Source organism: Somniosus microcephalus, chromosome 1 (genome assembly GCF_052327205.1).
Source record: "Somniosus microcephalus isolate GS21.2 chromosome 1, FLI_Smic_1.0, whole genome shotgun sequence".
Classification (NCBI taxonomy): Eukaryota; Metazoa; Chordata; class Chondrichthyes; order Squaliformes; family Somniosidae; genus Somniosus; species Somniosus microcephalus.
This window is the reverse complement of record NC_140987.1, coordinates 227,140,161-227,155,977: the sequence shown is the minus strand read 5'-3', so window position 1 is coordinate 227,155,977 and position 15,817 is coordinate 227,140,161.

Sequence of the window (15,817 nt, the reverse complement as noted above, 5' to 3'; positions counted from 1 at the left end):
GACCCTGAAGGAATGGTTGAGGAAGGAGGTGGGCCATTTCCCAAAGTCATGGGACGAGGTCCTGCCTCTGATCCTCATGGAGGTCCGGGCCAGCCTTTCCAGGAGCACAGGGTATTCCCCATACGACGTAATGACCGGGAGGACCATGCGTACCCCAACCCATGTGTTGGCGCCAGTCCTCACCGAGTCTCAGCTCCAGGAGGTGGAATTGTCACAGAAGCACTTTTATGCGTAACGGGGAGATCGAGGAGGAGATCACTCAGCTGGTGTCTCCTCCATGGTGGGATGTTGGGCTCAGCATGGAAGTCCCACCATGGATTCGAGTAGCCTCTCACGTCTTAGTGATTGTACAGAGTGTAATAACTGCATATTTGCTTTACGTGACCTGCAGTCAACGAGGGAAGGCAGTTCGAGATCGGTGGCTGAGACTGCTGCATTATCGGCCCCGGACGCCGCAAGCTGTTTCACCGTTGCTATAAATGAGTTGTGTGATGTACTGTCGGATGTATGCGTTTTCGGATGGACCGACGGGGCCGACCCAGCCTGTTGTATATGTTGCGTCGGGTATGTTGCGCGGGTTTTAATGCATTTAGGGTAATGTACAAGGGTGCCCGAAGCCTGGTCGTCTAGTGTAATTAAAATTGGCGGCCGTGGGAGAGGGTACCCGCTTTAACTTCATTTCTGAGAAATGCTGTGGGGAAAACGACTTACCTTACCTTCACACTTAAAAGTTCAGTCTTTCCTTCTGAATACTGTAACAAACAGACCTCACAACGCCATGCAATGGGAGGCATGTGTCCCAGTCAAATTGTCATAACAAGGGGATCAACTTGCAAAAGAGTAAGAGAGTCCTGGCAACTTCTCATTTTGTTGCATGTACTGTTGCTTTTAGGTGTTTTTTTTTAAATGCCATGCATTTCTCTAACCTGAATTTGCCATTATTTCCTCAAGGCTTGAGACAAGGATCTGTTCCTACATTATAGCAGTAGTCTCACTTCAAGAAGTACTGATTTGGCTGTAAAGCACTCTGGGATGTCCTGAGGATATGAAATGCACTATAAATGCAAGTCCTCCTTTCTTCTTTCTTTCTTATAATATTTTTGTCTTTTTCCATCACAAACTCATAATTCTCTCTCACATGTTACTGGTAATGCTTTTTTTGTTTCAAAATTCCAAATGAGATGTTTCTACAGTTTAGATCCACAAAACCTTGATGAATAGAACCATATCATTTTAATTGTTCCCCCTTCAGGTTCATCCACACACAACTCCTTAACTGAGAGACAGGACAAGCGACCTGCCCCCAGGCCAATGTCCTCTAATGTCTGTTACAGTCCCCAGCACGTATAGCAGCGCATTCGTGCTAATTGCCCGCTATACGCGGTGAACGGTAAAACCAATGCAATGAAATAACTCCTGAAGTACGAACAGCTGATGGAGACTTTGGGCAGCTTCAATCTGCTGTTAACAACTATGGGAGGCAGTTGGGAAGTGGAGACCTCAGGCAGCTCCAATCAGCTCTCTTAAAAATTCACTCTTGGGATGTGGGCATCACTGGCAGTTATTGCCCATTCCTAGTTGCCCTTGAGAAGTTGGTGACGGACCTTCTTCTTGAACCACTGCAGTATATGTGGTGCAACTCAACTGGCCAATCCCTGGAAATAAAGAGCTGAAGGGGTCAGAGGTCAAGCTACGGATTTCCTGTGCAGCCAAGACTTAAAGAGGCTGGAGAGTGTGTCTGTCAGAGCTGCCAAAGGGGAGATAAACCTAAAGGGACAAAATTCTCTTCTAGAAGAACAGGGCCAACCAGTCACAGAGCAAAGGTACTTGTTCAAAGAGTGTAGCCCCCTATCAGGGACGGTGTAGTGTACTTTTATGTTTTATATGTTGTAGGAAGCATTGCGGTGTAGGTCAAAATTCTGAATTTACTGCTCTGTTCAGTCTGCGTCTTAATTTTTTATTGAGCTCACCTCGATAAAGTGTCTATCAGCCTGCCTTTCAGATAACAGAAGTGCATGGGGGTAATTTTCACCTTCACTGTCTGGGCAGGAATCTGGCAGAATGGAACGCCCATTATACAATATGTCCAATTTTCGCCCAATTGTTCTGCTCCACCAGACTATCACTCAGGCTGTGAAGGTGAAAATAACCCCCCCCCCCCCCCACCCACCATGTGCTTTATGTTATGGTCTGGCTCATGCTAAAGTATGACTAGAGATTGGACAGCAAAGGCAAACTTAACAACAACAACTACTTGCATTTATATGGTGCCTTTAATGCAGAAAAACATCCCAAGATGCTTCACAGGAATGTAATAAGACAAAAATTGACACCAAGCCAAAGAAGGAGATATTAGGACAGTCAAATACCCCGACCCATCAAACACCCTTTTACCCAACTCCAATATTTCTATAACTCATAAACAAAGAAAATTTTTAAAGTGCAGTTTTTTTAATGTCCCTATGATTTTTCCCCTTGGTTGCTCGCAGCAGTGTCCAGGAGATTAACCCTTAATTCTTGGAGACTCCAGGACAATCCTCAAGGGTTGGCAACCCTGGAGAGAATCGGGATGCTCAACCGAAGAGAATATCTAGAACAGACCTGACATTTGTAAAAGGGACAAACGGGCCGATGATAATGTAATATTCAAACAAATTTATTCATTCCTTGAGGGATATGAAGGTTTTTTTTCCAAAATACATTTCTCTCTCTCTAATACTTTTGAAGGTAAAATGTACAAAAAAGGACTTAATTATAGGTGTGGTTTTGCCTGTGATTTATACAGAATTGGAATAACTTGATTTGACATACTGCTAATCATACTCCAAATATATCATAGATTTTATTACCTTTGTTGGTAAGAGATTCACATTGACTGGAAGCTTTCAGTGAATCAATAATTACACCCAAATTCTAGTCCTTCTCCACCTTTGTTAATACTTCATTATGAATGAATGAAAGCATCTTGCAGTTGATGTGAAGGTTTGCGATATGGAAGTGGAGATCCTCTTCCACCAAGAGTGTGTACTACAAATTCCATTGTGCATGCCACACAAACTCTCAACCATCTTAAATGAAAGGTCACAAAATTGTGTGTAGTGTGCACCTAAATTTTTGGCAGGTGGGGCTCTCAGAGGGGCGTGCGAAGTCTGAAAACTGCCACTTAAATGTCCAGCTGTCTCGATATATTGAAGGTAATTTTCAACTTCATTGCCCAATAATGAGGTAGAGCAGAGCCCCCGCATGTTATAGAACCCGGCAGATTTTTATTCCATTGAAATCCATGGCATAAAAACCAAGCGGGTTCCACAATGGGAACATAAGACCAGAAGTAGGCCATTCAGCCCCTTGAGACTGTTCCGCCATTCAATTAGATCATAGCTAATCTATACCTTAACTTCATTTACCCACCTTGGCTCCATATTCCTTAATACCCTAACCTAACAAAAATCTATCAATCTCAGTTTTCACGTTTTCAACTGACCAAGCCTCAGCAGCTTTTTGGAGAGTACGTTCCAGATTTCCACTGCCCTTTGTGTGAAGACGTGTTTCCTGACATAAACCCTGAATGGCCTAGCCCTAATTTTAAAGTTATACCCCCTTGTTCTGGACTCTCCCACAAGAGGAAATAGTTTCTCTCTGTCTACCCTATCAACTCCTTTAATCATCTTAAACACCTCAATTATATCACCTCTTATTCGTCCATACTCGAGGGATTACAAGCATAATCTATGCAACCTGTCCTCATAATTTAACCCTTTTAGCCCCGGTATCGTTCTGGTGAATCTGCGCTGCATCCCCTCCAAGGCCAATATATCCTTCCTGAGGTGTAGTGCCCAGAACTGAACTCAGTACTCCAGATGGGGTCTAACCAGAGCTCTGTACAGCTGTAACATAAATTCCACCCCACTGTATTCCAGCCCTCTTGAGATAAAGGCCAACATTCCATTAGCCTTTTTAAATTATTATTTGTGCCTGTCCACTGGTTTATTTAGCCAGGCAATTTGATCCGCCAGATAACCATCCAGGCAGTGAAAATCAAAACTACCCCCATAGATTGGAGCAGTTTTCAATTGTTTGATTATTATGAATTGTTTTATGAAATATTCAAGTAACGCAAAATAAATGTTGGCGTCGGTATAGCAATTCTTCGTACTCTCTCAGACTGCTAAATAGGATAGTGCTTAATAACCTTTGTGAAGTAATCCTAAGTGGCAGTCAGAGTAGAAGCAGCAGCAGTCGTGTCCTCATAATAACTGCAGCAACGTGCACACATTTGTTTTGGTCAGCTAACGGACGGGGTAAACAAGGCCAAGGTTCACAGAGGGAGGGAAGGCACCAAGGGAAGAAACTGTAGAGAGAGAAATAAAATCAAGCGAGTTAAAAACATTGAAATGGGGCAATTACTGAAATGGTAAACAAATGGGAAAAAGAAAAAGAAATATCGGACATATTTATAGATAAGTGAAGATAGATTACAAGCTATGCTTTCCCCTCATGGGCAGTTTGCTTACATTACTTGCATCTAGACAAATGTATTCTGCTATATGGAAAGCTAACTGGATCTCGGGATCTATAGCTAGAGGGATAATGCACAAATCCCAGGAGGTGATAATGAGTCTGTATAAGGCATTGTTATGGCCACATGTGGCATACTCTGTACACTTCTGGTTGCCATATCACAGCATTAGTCCAGACAGTGCAGAAAAGAGCAACCAAACTGATAGCAAGCTTAAGGCATCTGAGTTATGAGGAAGATTGAAGAACTTGAGATTGTTTATGCTGGAGAAGGGGAAGTTCAGAGATATTATTCAAGATTCTCAAGGGAATAGATAACGCTGTTTTGGTCACCTTATCTGAGAAAGGATGTTCTTGCCATGGAGAGAGTGCAGCGAAGATTCACCAGACTGATACCTGGGATGGCAGGAATGACGTATGAGGAGAGATTGGGTTTATTAGGCTTATATTCGCTAGAGTTTAGAAGAATGAGAGGGGATCTCATTGAAACTTATAAAATTCTAACAGGACTAGACAGACTAGATGCGGGAAAGATTTTCCCGATGGCGGGGGAGTCCAGAACCAGGGGTCACAGTCTAAGGATAAGGGGTAAGCCATTTAGGACTGAGATGAGGAGGAAGTTCTTCACCCAGAGTGGTGAACCTGTGGAATTCTCTACCACACAAGGCAGTTGAGGCCAATTCATTAAATATATTCAAGAAGGAGTTAGATATATTTCTTAAGGCTAAAGGGATCAAGGGATATGGGGAGAAAGCAGGGGCGGGGCACTGAATTTGGATGATCAGCCATGATCTCATTAAATGGCGGTACAGGCTCGAGGGGCCGAATGGCCTACTCCTGCTCCTATCTTCTATGTTTCTATGTTTCTATGCTGTGATTATTTGTACAAACACCTTTGCCATCTTCTGCACATGCGTACGGTATCCCAGAGCCGCACATGCGCACCCGATCCCCTTCTGCGCCTGTGTGCTGTTTACCGAAGCCGCGCATGTGCAGTACCCAACAGTTGCAGCCTGCACCGTGGGCCATGCTTTCCTTAGCTCCGTAGGGAGAAGGTCAGGGGGTCCATTGTGGCCGGGGGTAGGGTGGAGAAAATCGAGGATCGAAAGGGGAGAGAGAGGATCAAATGGGAGAGAGAGAGGGGATCTGTGGGAGGAGAGAGAGGGGGAAGAAAGTGATCCAGATCTAAAGGGGGGGTTAGAGCGAGAACGTGATTCAGATGGGAAGATGGATGACATTCTTGCAACCCCAGCCAAACTCCCTTTACACCTGTACCACATTCTTACTCTTCTCCCCCTAGACCTGGTTGATTTCTTGGATAGCTCGGTACATGTGTGGCAAGTGACATCATTGCACTGGACAAAATCTGGAAGTCATGACACTGTCACTATTCACTTCATACGCTGTGGGCCATCAGCAGCAGCAGAATTGTATTCCACCACAATCTGTAACCTCAAGGCCCGGCATATCCCTCACTCTACCATTACCATCAAGCCAGGGACCAAACCTGGTTCAATACGGAGTGTAGAAGAGCATGCCAGGAGCAGCACCAGGCGTACCTAAAAATGCGGTGCCAACCTGGGGAAGCTGCAACACAAGACTACACGCATGTTAAAAAGTGAAAGCAGCATGCTATAGACAGAGTTACGCGATCCCACAATCAACGGATCAGATCAAAGCTCTGCAGTCCTGCCACATCCAGTCATGAATGGTGGTGGTAACGAGAGGAGGAGGCTCCAAGAATATCCCCATCCTCAATGATGGTGGAGCCCATCACGTGAGTGCAAAAGACAAAGCTGAAGTGTTTGCAACCGTCTTCAGACAGAAGTGCCGAGTGGATGATCCATATCGCCCTCCTCCTGAGGTCCCCACCACCACAGAAGGCAGTCTTCAGCCAATTCGATTCACTCCACGTGATATCAAGAAACGGTTGAGCGCACTGGATACAGCAAAGGCTATGGGCCCCAACAACATCCCGGCTGCCGTGCTGAAGACTTGTTCTCGAGAACTAGCCGCTAAAACACTGGTATCTATCCGACAATGTAGAAAACTGCCCAGGTATGTCCTGTCCATAAAGAGCAGGACAAATCCAATCTGGACAATTACTGCCCCATCAGTCTACTCTTAATCATTAGCAAAGTGATGGAAGGTGTCGTCGACAGTGCTATCAGGCAGCACTTACTCACCAATAACCTGCTCATTGATGCCCAGATTGGGTTCCGCCAAGACCACTCGGCTCCCGACCTTATTACAGCCTTGGTCCAAACATGGAAAAAGAGCTGAATTCCAGAAGCGAAGTGAGAGTGACTGCCCTTGACATCAAGGCAGCATTTGACCAAGTGTGGCATCAAGGAGCCCTAGTAAAACTGAAGTCAATGGGAATCGGGGGGAAACTCTCCACTGGCTGGAGTCATACCTAGCACAAAGGAAGATGGTTGTGGTGATTGGAGGACATCGCTGCACGAGTTCCTCAGGACAGTGTCCTAGGCCCAACCATCTTCAGCTGCTTCATCAATGATCTTCCCTCCATCATAAGGTCAGAAGTGGGGATGTTCGCTGATGATTGCACAGTGTTCAGTGCCAGTCGCAACTCCTCAGCTAATAAAGCATTCCATGCCCACTTGCAGCAAGACCTGGACAACATTCAGGCTTGGGCTGATAAGTGGCAGGTCGCGCCACACAAGTGCTGGGCAATGACTATCTCCAACAAGCGAGCGTCTAACCACTGCCGCCTGACATTCAACGGCATTAGCATCGCCGAATCCCTCACCATCAATATCCTGGAGGTCACCATTGACCAGAAAGTTAACTGGAACAGTCACATAAATACTGTAGCAACAAGAGCAGATCAGAGGCTAGGTATTCTACAGCAAGTGACTCACCTGACTCCCGAAAGCCTTTCCACCATCTACAAGGCACAAGTCAGGAGTGTGATGGAATACTCTCCACTTGCCTGGATGAGTGCAGCTCCAAAAACACTCAAGAAGCTCGACACCATCCAAGACAAAGCAGCCCACCTGATTAACACCCCATCCACCACCTTAAACATTCACTCCCTCCACCACCGGCGTACATGGTTGCAGTGTGTACCATCTACAAGATGCACTGCAGTAACTCGCCAAGGTTTCTTCAGCAGCACCTCCCTAACCCGCGACCTCTACCACCTAGAAGGACAAGGGCTGCAGGCGCATGGGAACACTACCACCTCCAAATTCCCCTCCAAATCACATACTATCCTAACTTGGAAGTATATCGCCGTTCCTTCATCATCGCTGGGTCAAAATCCTGGAATTCCCTCCCTAACAGCACTGGGAGTACCTTCACCACATGGACTGCAGCAGTTCAAGGCGGCAGCTCACCACCACCTTCTCGAGGGCAACTAGGGATAGGCAATAAATGCTGGCATTGCCAGCGACAACCACACCCCTTGAACGAATAAAAAAAAATACCCAATAAACCTCTTTACAATCCGTGACCCACACACAATTTGGGTGGGGGGAAGGTCAGGAACTTGTTGGAGGGAGAAGGTCAGAGAACCAGCGGGGGAGGGGCAGAGGTCAGAAACTCGGGTCGGGGGGTAGGTCAGGAACTTGTTGGAGAGGGAAAAGGTCACAAATTTGGGGGGTGGGGGAAGGTTAGTAACTTGTTGGGGAGGCAGGAACTTGTTTTTGGGGGGGAGATGGTCCTAACCCACGAGGGTGAGCCCTGTCTGTTCTCTGTGGACTCTGTCTGGAGCCTGACAGTCAGAATCAATGGCTCGAATTAGGCATTGCCGCACTTTTGAGTGACTGCATGCCGAAGCAAGGGCCCAAAACTTTGAGAGGCTAGCACCACATGAAGCTAGCCTGCACTACATGAAGCCAGCCTACACCTTTTAAAGGGGAGGTGCATTGTGGCTGGAGCAGGTGCTGGAAGTTGTTCAGGAATTAAATCTGACCTGGGAAATAGTGAAGATTGGCACAACATGGGAGAGAGCAGGCCCCAAGACTTTCCCATGCTGAACTGGAGGCCTTGGTGGAGGAGGTGGAGAGGAGGAGAGATGTGCTCTATCCACAGGGGTCCAGGAGGCCCTCCAGGCAAACTCTCAGCAGGCAGTGGCACCAAATAGCTGTGGAGGTCAATGCCACAAGTCAAGCCCTGATGACCTGGATGTAGTGCCGCAAAATGTTCAATGACCTCACACGAGTGGTCAAGGTCAGTGAATGTATCTTCAAATGCCATATCCCATCAATTGCACCACTAGCCTCAGCAACTGATCAATGCACCACACAGCATCAGTCGCCTACTAATAATCTCTATCAATCAGAACTCATACCTAACATTCATTGCTTCACCTCACACTCACACGCTTCACACTGCTGCAAGCCTCACACCCACATCTCGCAGCTTGTACCCACTGCCAGCTATTCAACCATGACAGCCACATCTCCCTAACAGATTGCACGACACTCACTGACACACTTCCCTCCCTCTTACCGGACAAGGTGGCGAACAACTGGAGGCAGCAGGAGCTAACCGGTGGGGACAGGCACGGCTGCATGTCGTTGCCCCCCCTGGAGGAGACGGTGCTCACCATCATTGGAGCCACCAGTGCTGAGGCCGTAGCCAGCAGTGGGGCTGAAATGATAGAAGATGACGGTATCCTCATACCTAATCCTCCTTCTCACATCCCACTTGCCCCTCATCACACAATCTCTTCTGATTTACAAGCTGCAGATGGTGTAAGCATGCACCTCTTACTTTCCCCCTCCCCTCACCACCACCTTACTCTTGTGCTTTTCTCCTTTTAGATACGCAAAAACTGCCACCTGGCCAGGCAGTGGTGGAAGAGCAAGAAGAGAGTGATGATGAAGAAGCACTGTCACTCGATTTCACACTAACAGCCACCAGCTCAGATATTGACATTGCGTGTAATTTAGAAGATAGCTTAGAGGCGGGATCTGCATATGGTGAGACACCAGGCACGAGTGGCCTGCAGCCAGGGTAGGGGGCAAGGGTTACGAACTTGCACACGAGTTCTACTGCAGAGGACTCAGATGAGCATTTCGATGGGACAGGCTACAGAAAAAGTCTGATGGGTATGCACAATGAAATACTTGGTCCATTGGCAGGATTGTCAGAATGCCTGCGTGCAATTTCAAGGAGAATGGAGGAATCCGGCACTAACTTTGCACAGGGCTTTGCGCAGAGCTTGAGCCGATCCTATCCAGCATGGAAGTGGTGGCCAACTCCATCAGCGCACTTGTGGACCCAACCATGATGCAGCTCCTGATGGCCAATGTCTCAGCTTCCATTGCAGCACAAGCAGAAGACACCCAACGTCTGGGTGCTGCAGTGGAAGCTCAGACTTTTGTCAATCAGGCTCAACTTGCTGCCATGCAAGCTCAGACTGCTGCCATCATGACTGCAGATACCATTGTCCAAAGGGGCTTGCAGGGTGTCACAGCAGTCCAGCAATCTGTCCTCCAACAGATTACGAGGATTGCTGAGGCACCGTCCCGGGTGAGTGGCAGTGGCTCCATGGAGCATGAACCTGCTGTCCTTTCTCAGGATGACAGTCTTCAGCCTCCCACAACTGCCACTCCGCCAGTGCCCTTGCTGTTGCCTGTCAGCCAGCCAGCCCAGACTGCTGCTGCCCATGCCAAGATGGTGCAGTCCAAAACTGGACCTTTTAGGTTCAGAGCTGCTCGAGGACGTCCTCCAAGGACATCTGCGGTCTCCCCTACTGAAAGTCAGCAGCCTTCCACCAGCCATGCTGCTGCCACTAGGGTAACACTTCGTAGGAGCATTAGGGCAGACAAAGGCACATGGAAGACAGCCACTCAGGGAATGCACAAGGGTGATTAGTTTAATTATTAAAGCAATATGGTATACTTTGATTTATAAATTTGGTTTGGAATGTTTATTTTGTGGTGGCTTTTATTTTGCATTGTGGCCAAGCGGACACTGTGATGGTCAGTGACAGAGTTAAATAAGGTGTGGGACTGTTGGTGAATGGGGAATTGTAGTTCTGTTTACTGGTATCGCAGCCGTATGAGTTGTTCACGGACAGCCCAGCCAGAAAGGGGCTGTCGACATTGCCACCTCCCTTCCTCCTCCTCCTCCTCCTCCTCCAGCTTCTCCTCCTCCTGCTCCTCAGTTGCTCACGTATAGCTGGTGGCAAGGGCTTTGCAGACAACCACAAATCTTGACACCCGCTCTGCCGAATACTGCAGGGCTCCTCCAGAGTGGTCCAGGCAGCGGAAGAGTTGTTTCAGCACACCAATGGCCTGCTCTATCACATTTTGTGTGGCAGCATGGCTTTTGTTGTATGCATGCTGCGTACGTGTGCATGGGTTGCGTGGGAACCATGAACCATGTCATCAGCGGATAGCCCTTGTCGCCCAGTAGCCACCCTTTGGTTTGTCGTCATGGCTCAAATGCAGATGGCACAGTGGACTGCCACAGAATGAAGGCATCATGAATGCTGCCAGGATACCGGGCATTGATCTGCATGATTCGCTGTCTATGGTCACACACCAGCTGGATGTTGAGGGAGTGGAATCCCTTTCAGTTGCAGTACATCTCAGAGTTGACATGCGGCGCCCGCAAAGTGAAGTGCGTGCACTCAATGGCACCCGCACCATGGGGAAGCCTGCAATACTTGTGATGCCGAGTTTTCACTCCGTCTGCTGCTCTCTGGCAAGAGAGAATGAAATGTAATTAGCTCTCTTGGAATATAGAGCCTCAGTGACCTTCCTTATGCAACAGTGAACAGCAAACTGCAAGATGTTGCAAATAGCTCCAGCTCAAGCCTGGAAGGAGCCCGACCAAAGAAATTCATGGCCACGGTTACCTTCACAGCCACTGGCAATGCGGCCCTTGCCCTACTCTGAGGTTGCAGTTGTGACTGCAGCAAGTGGCAGAGTTCAGTGAGGACATCCTTACTGAAGCGCAGATATCTCAAACACTGTTCCTCACTGAGATTCAGGTAGGAGAATTGCTCCCTGAACATTCTGGGCAGGTATGGCTGCCTGCTGAGAGCCCTTCTCTCCCTCCTTCTCCTCCTCCCTCTTCCAGCAGCTTGCCCTGCTCTGTGTCGCCTCTGCTAATTTTCCCAGTCACGCTGTATTCCAAGAGGACTGCCTACTACTGTACCCATGTCTGGGAGGAACAGATTTGTGTAGAAGCCTTGAAGTCAGCAAAAAGTCCTTCAGCATCTGCCACACCACTCCCTGTAGACTTTAGCAGCTTTAAAGAAATCTAGAAAGCACCAAATAATTGTACAATCTGTAAGGGGGGTGGCAGGTGTGGCACGTGCGCCCAGTCAGTTATGCCCCTGACTATTTGTGAGCGGTTCGAATCGCTCCCACGCCCCTTGGATTCTAGACACCGGACTTAGGTACAGGCAGCAATACAGAAAGACTCAAGTAGACAGATGGTTTGGATGTAAGAAAACCAGGATTTTATTAAAACAGAAATTAACACAGTCTTACGAGAAATTACTAGCATAAAATACAGGCAAATACAAAAATACTATACTTATATAAGGAATGGGGAACACATGGCACATCGAGGGAAAACAAACTATATTAACAATCCCCTTATCCTTATCCCACCCTCTATACCTAACTAGATTAAGCTATGAGGGGCCAGAATTCATGCTCACCAATCCAAAGCAAAAGCCAACTGTTAACGAAATACAGATTTTGAGGTTTGGTTCTCTGTCCTTTTAGGTACCCCGTCACCACGTGGTCTTCAGGGGTGCGGTGCGGGAGCTGTTACTGCGATGCACCTTCTTCTCCTCCGCTACCATCGTCATCTCGTCCCGATGGGTTCTCCTCTTCTTCTCCCTCGGGCGGTCGTCGGCGGTAACGTTATGTTCATCGGACAGTTAACAGTCTTTGTCGTTTAGATTTTGTTACCCATGCGTCAAATGACAGTATATTTGTGGTGGCGTAGACACCTGCGTTACAGTGTTCAACAAGATGTTCGTCTTCCCAAGCGTCAGCTTATAACTCGGCACTCGGTCTTTATCGATACATTTTTCGCTGCCCTGCTCTGCCCTTATCGAGTTTTATCGTCTTCTTCATCTCTATTCGTCTCGTCTTGGGCTACCTGCTCAAACTTCGCCTCGCCCATTTTTGCGGCCTGGGCGTCCCAGATGACGAGGGACTCGGGTCTCGCTCTCCTCCCCGGCTGTTGGTATGGTGTACTTTACTGCTGACAACTCACTGCGGGGAGCGAGGAGAGACCCGCCACGAGGCCAGGGCATGAGTGAGCCAGGAACCAAGAGCGAGGGCCAAGCGCAAGAGAGAGCAGAGCGCGAGATTGCTACCCAGGGCCTGCAGTTATACCTGTTGTTTCATCCCCTATCTGCACGCCAAATCAGGTTAGTTCATTGTTCCAATTTTGGCAGGCTGTTTTAAATAATTACAGCAATCTAAACTAACTGTTTTTAGATGGCCATTTATCGCACCTAATGGCCTGATGTCCGAGCTGTATTGTTATTAATGCATTCTAATCGGCCTGTCCAGCCTCGATGGCTTCCTTAAGCTGTTTCCGATTATTTATGCAGACAACTTGATGGCCTCAAGTATAGGCCTAGCTAGTTCTGATCTGTCTACGATCTGGCTTAATGCATATTCAATGTCTGCTGTCTGCTTTTCCAAAACACAAAGTCCTTTTCACAGAAACTGCATTTTAGGTTTCGATTTCCCCACAAGCTGCTTGTGCTGCCACAGAGTCCAAGCTTTAAAAATCTTGCAGGCTTTTGGCCACGAGGTGCGGATGCCATCTTTTGGGTACCCTTTTTAAACTGTCCATGCAGGGTCCCTTTTATTAATAACTTTGGGGAGATGTCGAAATTTTGCGAATCCTACAAATCGTAGCAACAGTCAGTAGAAATCAAACAGCAAATAACCTGTAAGTAGGTGATGATCCCTTTAAATAGCGCTGGTGGGGTGTCCTTCCTGCTGCTGAACATGTGTTCAGCTGTGCGAGCTTAAGAGAGGCGTTAGCTGGAGCGTTGAGCTCCAAAATGGCAACCCTAGTGTCAAATCAGCATTACACGCTGATTGGTGTCATGATCTGTCTTCTTTGCGTACTTCTGGCGGACGTTCACTGCGCGCGCGCTAACGCCCTCACCACATGGCATCCGATGCGACTCGCACCAGAAGTGTGCACACGCACTGCAGATGCCATTTTGGACCCCTAAGGTCACTCATAGTGCCCAAAGAACGGGTGCTACGGATCCGAATTTTGCACCCCTTAGATTTATTTACTTTATGCAGAGGGTGGTAAAACTGTGGAATGGCTAACCCAGGGTCGCAGCTAGTACTGTGCAGAGAAAATTAAGGGAGAATTGGATAGATATTTGAGGGAGTGGACATTTGAGGGGAATTTGTTTTGGGAACTAACCAAATGGATTGCAGACTTTTCTGATGATACACTTTCCTTTCTTCATACAATAAAAGCAAAGTACTGGAGAGGCTGGAAATCTGAAATAAAAACCAAATATGCTGGAAATCAGCAGGTCAGACAGCATCTGTGGAGAGAGAAACAGAGTTAACGTTTCAGGTTGATGACCTTTCATCAAAACTGCTTTTCCTATCTTTCTATGTGTTCAGGTGCTGATTGTGCTTCTCTACCTGAGCAAAGTCATTCATTATGCGATTTCTTTGCATAATTGTAAAGCTTTCCTCTCTAGTGTTGTAATGGATAAACTGTAGATCTTAATATGATTTGTTTGAACCAGTTCATAGGTGTGTTGAAGATAAAAATGCACGCTGCAGTACTGAGAACCACAGGGAAAACAAGACAGAACTTTGCAAACTGTAGCTGACAAGAAGAATTGGGGGTAAAATTTGTCTTGGGAGGTAGTGCAACCCATTGACTCCAATGGGAAAGAATATTGGGTAGCATGTAACACAGGCTCTTTCACCCATTTTGTGCTACTGACCAGAATGAATATCACCCTTATTTTCAAATCCAATATATTGGTTACAACTAATTATGCCTGGCCTGGTGAGCGAAGAGTTCTTGCCCTTTATCAGAATCTGCGATTTGATTTAGAGACAGATTCTGCTATGATTTTGCAGCACTTGCCAATGGCAGTGAAGGTGACATCTGCTTTCGTCTCTTATTCTTCCGGTATCTTTTATGGTCCTACAGTGATATTGTGGCCACCAGTTAGTCCACCATATTCAATCATATAAGCAGTTACTTTATTTGCCTCACCTAATGGAGAAGCAAATGTAAACAGAGTTGGATTTTTCATCTCCTAACCAATTCCCCAGGACTGTCAAGATAATAGATTGTACGCACATTGAAGTGTGTGCGCCTCCCAGAATGCAGTCCAGCTCCACGATCTGAATAGGATGCCTGTAGTGCGCACGACATTGTCAGCTAAATGGCTGATAATTTACTGGGATTGATTCATTCTGTTACAGCTGACACTTGCCAGGCACTGTGACAGGGGTGATAGCTCACAGTGATGGCTGTCAGGTGAATCTGTCTGCCAGTTTACAGCCAGAGAGATCTCCTTGCAGTTTCTGCCACCTATAGTTTTCCATTCCTAGACTACCCACTGAAAAACAGAGACATCAGTTTTCAGAATCATTACTGATCTTTCACTTTATTTATAATCATAATCGGATACTTCCTTTTTATCACATTTTTTAAATTAGTTAAAATTACATTAAAATAAATATTTTAAACAAAAATGTAACTTTTTGAAAAATAACAGTTTTTTACAGGGCTAAAAATAAACTTACCTTTTTTAAAAGTATTTTTAAATTATAAATGAGTGAAAAAAAAATTTTATCCAACTTTTTTGAAACTCTTATGCTGGTAAAAGCAGGCCTTACATCTGCTTTTACCAGGCGTAAGATTTTTAAGGGATTTTAGCGGGCGGAGGTTCTCCAGAAAGCGGAACTCTCCAGCCGCAGAGGCCCTTTTCCAGGGCAGGCATGCGATCTGTCAAGAGGATTCTTGACAGATCGGAAATGCCGGTTTTCAGCGCATGCACTTTGCATGCCTGAAACCGGCACTTACGAGGTCCCTACGGGTGTGTACACAGCCCGTACACACCCGTAGGCATCGGAAAATACGGGCCAATATTTTTACATGTACAATGACGCATCCAAAAGTCAGCCTGAGAATTACTTTTTCCTTATAGTTTATAGTCTAGTATAATGAAACAATCCAATCCTCCAGCTATTGCAAGTCCTACATTTGGACTGTCAGTAATTTTTCTGCCCAATTATCATTGAGTGAATTTTAGCTGTTTCACAATGCACTCAGTTTTACTCAGTGATAA